Source organism: Ammodytes marinus (assembly GCF_949987685.1).
Source record: "Ammodytes marinus genome assembly, chromosome: 14".
Taxonomy (NCBI): domain Eukaryota; kingdom Metazoa; phylum Chordata; class Actinopteri; order Uranoscopiformes; family Ammodytidae; genus Ammodytes; species Ammodytes marinus.
Genome location: NC_137218.1, coordinates 3,399,199 through 3,410,754, shown reverse-complemented (window position 1 = coordinate 3,410,754; position 11,556 = coordinate 3,399,199). Strand labels below are relative to the sequence as shown.

Here is an 11,556-nt window from a genome sequence, read left to right as displayed (position 1 = left end):
TTGTTTTATTAGATAGACTTTAAGAGAGAGTTGAAATGGGGAGGGGGCGCCTTTAGCTCAGTTGGTAAGGCGTCCCCCTCCCGGGCCGGGCCCAGCAGCAGACCCGGGTTCGATTCCCACCCGCGGTCGTTCTCTGCATGTCACTCCCCTCTCTGCCCCATTTCACCTCTGTCTCTCTGCACTGTCAATAAAGCATAAAAATGCCAAAAAAAATATCTTAAAAAAAAAAAAAAAAAAAGAGTTGAAATGGGGCAAGTAGGGGAAGACATGCGAAAACCAACCCGGGCAGGACTCAAGCCCGGGTCTGCTGCAGGGCCTGGGCCCGGGGGGGGGGACCTACCCACTGTGCCACGGGCGCCCCTGTTTATTCACTCAACAATCACTCAATTTTTCTTGTTTGTCCTTTACAGCAGCTGTTGATGAGCACAAAGCTTCAGTGATGCTGCCACCAGTGACATCACCACGGAGTCTGCACATCCTCTACATGTCGGCACTAGTGTTTTTGACTACTGCTTTGTGCACTCTTCTCTGTCTTCTGATCAGCGCATTCTACAGAAAACGTTTCAAATCTCTTGGTCCGAACCCGGACAATTCTGAGGCGTTTATGTTGCTGTAGTGGTTGGATAGTGGACCAGATATTGAATGGTTATGAGCTGGAGCAGGGACTTTCCTGGAAGTGAAATTTGGATGATTCTTGTTTGTGATCAGTCTGAAGGTTTTGGTTCATAGTGTATCTTTGTACAAAAAGTATTTGTTTTTGTTCTAAATGGCTGTAACTGAATTTAAATTTTCTATGAAAATTTATAAAAATAAGAGTGAGTACCAGTAGGTCCAGAGAAGTTATTAACTTCTTCCTACCACTTTTTGAAGACGAACAATTTTATTTGAGTTGCTCATTTGTTGTTGAGTATGTAAAACGTGAGATAATAGTTTTATTTAAAAAGCAAATGTTTGCAGTGTGACAGAAATGACAATTTCTTATGAATGTTGGAATACAATGGAAACATATATTATTTAAATACTTTAAGCACAGCGAGCGACTATCAATACATTTTTTGACAAAAGAACTGTCTTTTTTAAACTAAAACATCTAAATTGCCAGTTGTTGAAGATTGACCCATAAGAAATAACAAAGCAAAACAATACTTTTGTGTTCATTTCTGTCACACTGCAACAATTTGCTTTTAAAATCAAAACTAATATCTTACGTTGTGATATTAAATGATGATCAATGTATGTTTTTGTTGTGTCCTTGGTCAAGACACTTCACCCACCTTGCCTCGTGTGAATGTGTATGACTGCTGTATGTTTGAGGTGGTGGTCGGAGGGGCCGTAGGCGCTGAATGGCAGCCACGCTTCTGTCAGTCTGCCCCAGGGCTCGGTGGCTACTATTTACCACCACCGGTATGACTGTGTGTGAATGAATGGAACCCTGCAAAGCGCTTTGAGTGCCTTTAAAAGCACTATATAAATCCAATCCATTAATATTATTATCATTACTAATATTCAATGACTTAATATGTATATTTTTTGTGATATAAGCCAAATGAAACGCATTTATAACATCTGTTTTTCACATTAAAAAAGTGATGGAAATGATTGTGTGACATTTTTTTTTACATATGCTGATAAATTAGAATGCCAATATACTTTTAGAGTGAAAATTAAATATAGGCTACTTAAAATGCACAACATAAAATGTTTATTTTCTTCATATTTTAACATAGGGTCAGAAATATGAGTTGTTTGTAAATTACAACAAATAAACATTCTTGATTTAACAACATGGACGGACATATAAAGAGCCTTTACCTTGATTTCTACAGTTGTCTGTTCCCTCCTTGAAGCTAAAAAACCTGGACAGCTGTTCTTTTAATGAAAAAATACATTTATTAATACTTTTTTACAACTAGTAGTAGACCAAACTCGTAGTATGAACTTTACAGAAGACCTGTAGGGCCTATCAAGTTGGACCGGAGAAGAAGACCAACGGTGATCAAATATTTAATGGACACAGGATTATTTAAAAGCCCCATGGCTTCACCCTGTGGAATAACAGGGTCATTACAGTTAATAGAAAATCAGTGTTTTTTAAATGAATTGTATACAAGGGGCATTGTGATTGTGAATGATATAATTGATGATAATAGTATTTTTTTAGAACATATATAACTTTTTATACAAATATAATCTAAACTACTCAAAGGGAATATATTAAGATTTGTAAAGCGATACCATTACCATTATTACAGCTAATTCAAAACACTTTGTTGTATTCTAATACAACACCTTTGCCATCTTTACCAAATTTAGTAATTAATCAGTGTAACCTGTGTGATGAAAAATGTAATAACAAATGTACAGTATAGGCGACATTTTGAAATCTGGAATATTTTTTCGATTATAACAGAGGATTATGTGTACAAGTCCCAAATACGGATGCCTTGCTCATAGATAAACCACATTTCAAATTTATCAAATGGCCCATTTCTCCTAAAGTCAAAGAGACTCATTTGAAAATATTAAAATAATACATAAAATACTAATATTTATTAAAATCCGTCATACATTTAATTAAAACACATAGTTTTGAATTATTAAATGTTTAAAGAATACTATATCAGTATTTAATTTTACAATCAAGCAAGGTTCAATGTCTTAAACTGGACCCAGGGACAAAGGATATAAAGCCAAAACCACATATTACACACACCTTTTTGTATAATCATAATATCATCATAATATTGACTGGTGTACCATTTATCTTAGTACTTTTAGTGTAAATTAAGTGTGACAAGCATTAAAAATAAGAAATGTGCTTTTGTTTTCATTATGTCTGCCAGAAGGAGACACACCTCTGACCCGTTGAGGACAGAGATAGAGATTGCAATTTGATCCGTTCATGACTGATTGACAGACTAGTCCACCTCCTAGATAACGCTTTAGTCACACTCCTCTCCTGTGCTCCGTCACTGCTGTGGAACCCTTACACATAGTGACAACATATGATCAACTCTCCATTTCAGTAAGCTATGCCAGCGTCCTCTGGTCTCCTGGTTTGGTTTTGATATGTCAGCACTGAAGACGCACAGGTATGTAGTCCTTTTTTTTTTTAACCTTTATTTCTACAGGTATATCCCATTGAGACCGAAGACTCTTTTGCAAGGGAGACCTGTTTTCCATTCCCACGTTACCATTCACACACACATTCATACACCGATAACAGCAGGCTAACTATCGACATTCACATGTGCACGAGGCAAGGTGGGTGAAGTGTCTTGCCCAAGGACACAACAACCATGACACAGGTGGCAGGGCGGGGATCGAACCTCCAACCCTTTGATCATCGGCCGACCCGCTCTACCACCTGAGACACAGTCGCCCGATCTGGATTGTTTGCTCAATTAACCCTTAGGTGTTCCTGTGGATTTTTGTTTGTGTCCTTTAGCACTTTTTAAAGCTTTGTTTTGTGTTTTGTTATAAAGCCAAATGGGGCGGGCACTTTATAACAGATCAAATGTGTCACGGTGAGTCGGTAGAAGTTTGTCTAACTTCTGTTGCTATGTTGAATATGTTATTGTTGTCTATGTGTGATTTTACTGGCTATAGTACAGTGTTGTCTTGTTCTCTCCCTCTCCCCTTTCCCCCCAGGAGGTCATTCACCTCCTACCAGGCCATTGCTTAAATAAGACATTGTTTCTTAGCAATTTTTGCCTGTTTAAATAAAGGTTGATGATGATGATGATGGTGGCAAAATTCTATCCTTTCTTTATATGTCCATGCTATGCACATAGTTCTGGTTGCTTACAATGATCGTTTTAGGATCTTACTTAAAAACAACAAGATGGAGTAGTGGAAGTGAGCTATTTGTGAATGCAGGAGTTAACACCTGTTGACATGTATAAATATCATGGTCCCTATAAAGAAAAGATAAATATATGCCCTCCATTGTCACAATAAGTTGTTTTACTGTGTGATAAATAATATGCTACAAGCAGTGTTGTGACCTTTCTTTATATGTGACCCAAAGTTGTGACCGTTGTGAGAAGTTCTCATGTAGTTGGCTTTTACATATGCATTTTACGAACAGGGGCAGACAATAGGATGTCCCTCTTGACATGACGTAAAATGCTGCCTTCATGACTCTCCCCTCTGTCTCCTCCTTTTATATATCTATGGCCCTGTGTTCATGACTCTTCCTCTGTCTCCTCCTTTTATATATCTATATATCTATGGCCCTGTGTTCATGACTCTTCCTCTGTCTCCTCTCACAGGAAGATGATCTTCAGAGTCCTTCTGCTCATCTACCTCAGCTCCTCTGTCTGCGGTTAGTTTAATATTATGATGATTACTTTATATACAGTATATATATTTATACCATAGTCATATGCAACTGTCCTCCGCTGCGCGTCAGACAGTTCTCGCCTCCACGGTGTCCATTAATACATGATACATGGACACCTCGTCGGGCATTAACCCTTACGTGTGTGTGTGTGTGTGTGTGTGTGTGTGTGTGTGTGTGTGTGTGTGTGTGTGTGTGTGTGTGTGTGTGTGTGTGTGTGTGTGTGTGTGTGTGTGTGTGTGTGTGTGTAACAATGGAGTTATGATGGCGTTTAAAGTTCTCTGTCTGTCTCCCATACAGCAGCTGAAGTGAAAGTAACACAGAGCTTCTATCAGGCAGAAGAGAACCAGAACCAAACACTGGAATGGACCTTCCCCATCAAACCTGGCAACCCCAACACTTCTGTGTTCATATTCTGTAATGTGCTGCTGGATAACCAAGACTTAGTAGATTTGTTAGAAGTAATCAACGGTGTTCCAGAGGTTCAGAAAGGGCCGTTTGCAGGTCGAGTCCAGTGTGACACAGATCTGCTCAGAGAAGGGCGATTCAGACTTCATGTTTCTGGACTCAGGATTCAGGACTCGGGCTTGTATGCGTGTCAAGTGAGCACAGAGGTTGTTGGCGGATATGCTCAGTGTCGGCTCAAGGTCACAGGTAAGTTGATTCTGAACTTGCACAATCAAAGCTTCAGATTTGATTAATTAGATCTTTGTTATATTAGATAGACTTTAAGAGACAGAGTTGAAATGGGGCAAGTAGGGGAAGACATGCGAAAACCGACCCCAGCAGTACTCAAGCCTGGGTCGGCTCCCTTTTATCACTTTAAACAATCACCAACATTTTAATGTTTGTCCTTTACAGCTGCTGTTGATGAGCCCAAAGCTTCAATGAGGCCGCCACCAGTGACACACAACCTTGGAGTCGGCACAGCTTCTACATCATAGTGCTGCTGGGAGTCTGTCTACTCTTCTATGCCATCTGCGTAATCTACACATTTTTCATTTCATTTCACTTTTATTTATCCTCGAGAGACCAATTGAGGGTTGACCCTCATTTACAATGACGTCGAGTTAAAAAAAAATTCAAAGGAAAAACAACAATACATACAAAATATTCAATGAAAATACATCAAATACACAATAACAGGTGAAGAGAAGAAACAATTGAAACACAATACACAATATGTTTTAAATCATCTGGTTCGGAAACCAACAATTCTAGGGAACTCATGGTGTAGTGGTCAGATAGTGGACCAAATATTGAATGGTTATGAGCTGGAACAGGGATTTTCCTGGAAGTGAAGTTTGGATAATTCTTGTTTGTGAAATGTTTGAAGGTTTTGGTTCATAGTGTATCTTAGCACAACAAGTATTTTTGATTTTATTCTGATGACTGTGACTGAATTTTTATTTTCTATGAAAATGTATGAAAATAAGAGTGAGTACCAGTAGGACCAGAGAAGTTATTAACTTCTTCCTACCGCTTTTTGAAGATGAACAATGTTATTTGAGTTGCTCATTTGTTGTTGAGTATGATAATAATAATAATAATTGATAGGTTTTATATAGAGCTTTATTGCCTAGGCACTCAAAGACGCTTACAGTGTTCCTGGTTAAGTTAAGTTATCTTTATTTGTCAGTTGTACACGAGGCACATTGAAATTTGTCTTTTCGCATATCCCCTCTCAAGTTACCACACTTTGGAGGGGGTCAGAGCGCAGGGTCAGCCGCAGTGCAGCGCCCCTGGAGCAGTTTTGGGGTTAAGTGCCTTGCTCAAGGACACAATGGTAGAGATGGTGGGCACCGTAGACACAATACCAGCCTCTGCTAGTTTTACGACTCACACCCTCCTGTCCGGTGCCGGGGATCGAACCAGCGACCTCATGGTTACTGGTCGGCCACCTTACCTCTAGGCCATCCTACCACCTGGTTCAATTCGTTCACACACAGTCATACCGGTATGAGTAGTGCCGAATCGTTTCCCCATGGCTGACAATAGACAGAGGCATCAGACTGGACTTTATCAGTGTTTCAGGTTTATTGAAGGAGATTCCAAAGGACATTACAGAGGATTTCATGGAGCCTGGTAGCAGCAGGGTGAGGGCCGCATGGCACTCTCTACAGAACGTGTCTTAGGCCCTGTTCTCACGGTGAAAACGTGACAGTTTTCCCGTTTCTGTTTTTTTTTAAAACCCTGTTCAGACACAATTTATCTGACATCTTCACCCATACATATGTTTTCAGAGGAAACGGGACGAAATCGATGTAGCGACTATCAATACATTTTTTTGACAAAAGAACTGTCTTTTTTTAAACTAAAACATATCAAAATTGCCAGTCGTTGAAGATTGACCCATAAGCAATAACAAAGCAAAATTATACTGTTGTGTTAATTTCTGTCACACTGCAAAAATGTGCTTTTTAATCAAAACTATTATCTTACCTTGTGATATTAAATGATGATCAATGTATGTTTTTGTTGTGTCCTTGGTCAAGACACTTCACCCACCTTGCCTCGTGTGAATGTGTATGACTGCTGTATGTTTGAGGTGGTGGTCGGAGGGGCCGTGGGCGCTGAATGGCAGCCACGCTTCCGTCAGTCTGCCCCAGGGCAGCTGTGGCTACTATTTACCACCACCGGTATGACTGGAATGCATGGAACCCTGCAAAGCGCTTTGAGTGCCTAGAACAGCACTAGGCTTATGTAAATCCAATCCATTAATTAAATTACTTAATATGTATATTTTTTGTAAAATGCATTTATAACATCTGTTTTTCACAATAAAAAAGTGATGGAAATGATTGTGTGACACAGTGACAGTTTTTTTTTAGCTTAATTTTTTCCATTTGCCAGTGTATTTTTAGAGTTAACATTACATATAGGCTACTCAAAATACACAACATAAAATGTTTATTTTCTTCATATTTGGTTTTCTACAACTCATATTTATTTCAGAAATATGAGTTGTTTGGAAATGATAACCAATAAACATTCTTGATTTAACAAACCTTTACCTTGATTTCTACAGTTGTCTGTTCCCTCCTTGAAGCTAAAAAAAACCTGACGGGTGTATTTTTTAATAAAAAATAACATAAATACTAATGTAGAGCCTTTTAACCGGCTCTGCAATAGGTTTCTTTGGTGTGGGAGAACTCGGCCGTACGCGTGTTCTGTGGTGCCAATAATCAATGTCCGATACAAACTTCTCTTTGAGTGCTGTGACCCATTTATTTGTGTTGTCGGTGCATTCTCACCGTAGCATATTCCAGTTTCATTCAGGTAAAAAAAGGAACTGCACACACTCACAAACGCACGCGCACACACACACACACACACACACACACACACACACACACACACACACACACACACACACACACACACACAGGTGTCATGAAGTGACCTTCATGACACCTTATTGACTATTAAATATATGGGCTCTGATGTATTGCACTGTGTATTGTTGTAACATTCCGCAATCATTTTCGAAAAAGGTGTGTATTTCAGAAAAAAGGGTGATCTCACTTGTGTCTTTGGATAAATGTATTTCTATGACCCTAAGGTACTTCCATATAAGGGGACTTTTGCATCATGACTTGAAGTCAATGCCCTTTTTGCACTTAACCTCCCTACTAGGCGGATGACACACACACACACACACACACACACACACACACACACACACACACACACACACACACACACACACTCAGCCCAACTTGCCTCTTGCTTTTATTCTGCGAGAGGGAGACACATTCACTTTGCACTTTGAACCAACTTTCTGACTACAGTTCACCTCCTAGATAAAGAGGAAGGAGGTGATCGCTTTAGTTTTTAGTCTTTAGTGACGACATATGATCAACTCTCCATTTCAGTAAGCTATGGGAGCGTCCTCTGGTCTCCTGGTTTGGTTTTGACATGTCTGGACTGAAGACGCACAGGTATGTAGTCTGCCTTTATGTTTGGATTGTTCGCTCCGTTAACCCTTAGGTGTTCCTGTGGATTTTTGTTTGTGTCCTTTAGCACTTTTTAAAGCTTTGTTTTGTGTTTTGTTGTAAAGCCAAATGGGGCGGGCACTTTATAACAGATCAAATGTGTCACGGTGAGTCGGTAGCAAAATGATATCCTTTCTTTATATGTCCATGCTATGCACAGAGTTCTGGTACAATGATTGTTTTAGGATCTTACTTAAAAAAACAAGGTGGGGTAGTGGAAGTGAGCTATTTGTGAATTCAGGAGTTAACACCTTACAAGATTTTAAGTCTGAGTGCTGAGGGGCGCGCTAATGAGCATTACCATCATACGGCACCATATACCATAATATCACTATACTGTACATAATTCTTCTCTGAGGCAGGAGAAAGAGAGAGAGGGAGAGAGAGAGAGAGAGAGAGAGAGGGAGGGAGAGAGGGAGAGAGAGATAGAGAGAGAGGGAGAGAGGGAGAGAGAGAGAGGGAGGGAGAGAGGGAGAGAGGGAGAGAGAGAGAGAAAGAGAGAGAGGGAGAGAGAGAGACGCGCTGACAGGATACAAAGTTCACCTGCGCACCTGCTCCTCCGAGCTGCACAGATACTGATATTGCAAATCATTAACATATCCTAGACTCTCTCATTATCGGCCTTATTTCCCATGGGGGAAGTAGAGGCATAAGTAAGTAAGTAAGACTCTCATTATCCCGCTCAAATAAATCCACTTTGCATCTATTATATGAGAGAAATGCTTCAATTATTGTGTTTTTTTTTAAATGACCTTAATGACCTGTATAAGGTCAGGTCATCGAGGAAAGCCCATTCGATCATGGCTGACTCAACCCCTTAACCTTGAGTTTTCCTTGCTGCCATCAGGGCGCAGATACAGGCTTCCACTTAGCAGAACAAACCGGTTGAAGAAATAATTTATGCCTGCTGCAATCAGTAACTTCTGTTTGTGTTATCTATTGTCTTATAAAAACTAGACACTCACACAGCTTTTTCCCCACGGCCATCCGACTCCTAAACGCCACTGCCCCCCCCCCCCCCTGACCTGCCTCCCCACTCAGTGACCTAATGGTCTGTCGTACCCAATCACTTGATCTCTTGGCACTTTGGCACTTCTTTATTTATTATATTATGTATTATTTACTCATTTTGCACTATTATGTTGGTTTGCATTGTATTGTCCTGTCTTGCACCTGTCCTGTTGTAAACTCCACTGTACCAAAACAAATTCCAAACATGTTTGACATGTCATGAAGACTTCTGATTCTGATTCTGATCCTGATCTGTTATATGTTTGCTGTTTCTTTTGTTACTGTTGGCTGTAAATTTCCCCTCTGGGATAATAGAGTTTGAACCTTGAAGGTTTGTTTATAATAAAAACAGAAGAAGAAGAAAATATTACTTCATGATGTTGTTATGTGGCAGGGGACGTTTTTATCCTTAAGAGTCATGAGTGTAACAAACAAGTTAAGGTCCCACATATAGGTTTCTTTCTGTGCCTTTCAATTGTCTTAGTTTTTTAATTGTGACATTTGACAAGATAATATGGAAAGGGTTTTGTTTCAGTTGCACTCTCATGGCACGCCAACACATGTTGGTGCCCTACCTCACACAGAGCCTATATGTGCTCCTCTTTTTGACATGACATGCAGTATGCTGCCTTCATGACTCTCCCCTCTGTCTCCTCCTTCTATATATCTATGGCCCTGTGTTCATGACTCTTCCTCTGTCTCCTCTCACAGGAAGATGATCTTCAGGGTCCTACTGCTCATCTACCTCATCTCCTCTGTCTGCGGTTAGTTTGATATTATAATGATTATTTCTTATATATATACTGTATATAATATATATATATATATCATATATATATTATATACATTATATATATTATATTATTCTTATAATCTGCCTCTACAGCTCTTAAAGCATCACTGAACTCTTCACAGAAACATCTACAGATACGATATTATTTTATTTTCAGATGTAACAATGGAGTTAAGGTGGTGTTTAAAGTTCTCTGTCTGTCTGGTGCAAACCCCCCTCTCTCTCTCTCTCTCTCTCTCTCTCTCTCTCTCTCTCTCTCTCTCTCTCTCTCTCTCTCTCTCTCTCTCTCTCTCTCTCTCTCTCTCTCTCTCTCTCTGTTTGTCTCATCAACAGCACTTAGAGTGAAAGTAACACAGAGCTTCTATCATGCAGAGGAGAAACAGAACCAAACACTGGAATGGACCTTCCCCACCAAACCTGGCAGCCCCTCCACCTCCATTTTTATATTCTGCAAGGTGGTGCTGGTTAACCAAGGCAGCCCAGTAGTTTTGTTTGAAGTAAACAACGGTGTCCCAAAGGTTCAGAAAGGACCGTTTGCAGGACGGGTCCAGTGTGACACAGATCTCCTCAGAGAAGGGCGATTCAGACTCCATCTGTCTGGACTCAGGACTCAGGACTCAGGCTTGTACAAGTGTCAAGTGAGCACAGATGTTTCGGGCGGATATGCTAGTTGTCGGCTCAATGTCACAGGTAAGTTGATTCTGAACTTGCACAATCAAAGCTTCAGATTTGTATTGTTTAATTGAAAACCGACCCGGGCAGGACTCAAGCCCGGGTCTGCTGCAGGGCCTGGGCCCGGGGGGGGGGGACCTACCCACTGCGCCACGGGCGCCCCTGTTTTACCACTTGTTTTACCACTTGTTTAAACAATCACCCACATTTTGTTGTTTGTCCTTTACAGCAGCTGTTGATGAGCACAAAGCTTCAGTGATGCTGCCACCAGTGACATCACAACCAGTGACATCACCACCAGTGACATCACAACCTCGGAGTCTGCACATCATCTACATGTCGGCACTAGTGTTTTTGACTACTGCTTTGTGTACTCTTCTCTGTCTTCTGATCAGCACATTCTACAGAAAACATTTCAAATCTCTTGGTCCGAACCCGGAAAATTCTGAGGCGTTTATGTTGCTGTAGTGGTTAGATAGTGGACCAGATATTGAATGGTTATGAGCTGGAACAGGGACTTTCCTGGAAGTGAAGTTTGGATAATTCTTGTTTGTGAAATGTTTGAAGGTTTTGGTTCATATGTATCTTAGTACAAAAAGTATTTTTGATTTTATTCTGATGACTGTGACTGAATTTTTATTTTCTATGAAAATGTATGAAAATAAGAGTGAGTACCAGTAGGACCAGAGAAGTAACTACCTGCCGCTTTTTGAAGATGAACAATGTTATTTGAGTTGCTCATT

General features: G+C 40.2%; 1 long non-coding RNA gene across 1 annotated transcript; it reads left to right on the top strand.

The window, feature by feature from the left end:
• The first annotated feature begins 8,152 nt into the window (after positions 1–8,152).
• Positions 8,153–10,578, top strand: LOC307260364. The gene is made up of 3 exons (XR_013845185.1): positions 8,153–8,283; positions 10,060–10,112; positions 10,475–10,578. It is a non-coding gene; the product is annotated as an uncharacterized lncRNA (long non-coding RNA).
• Positions 10,579–11,556: the final 978 nt, after the last annotated feature.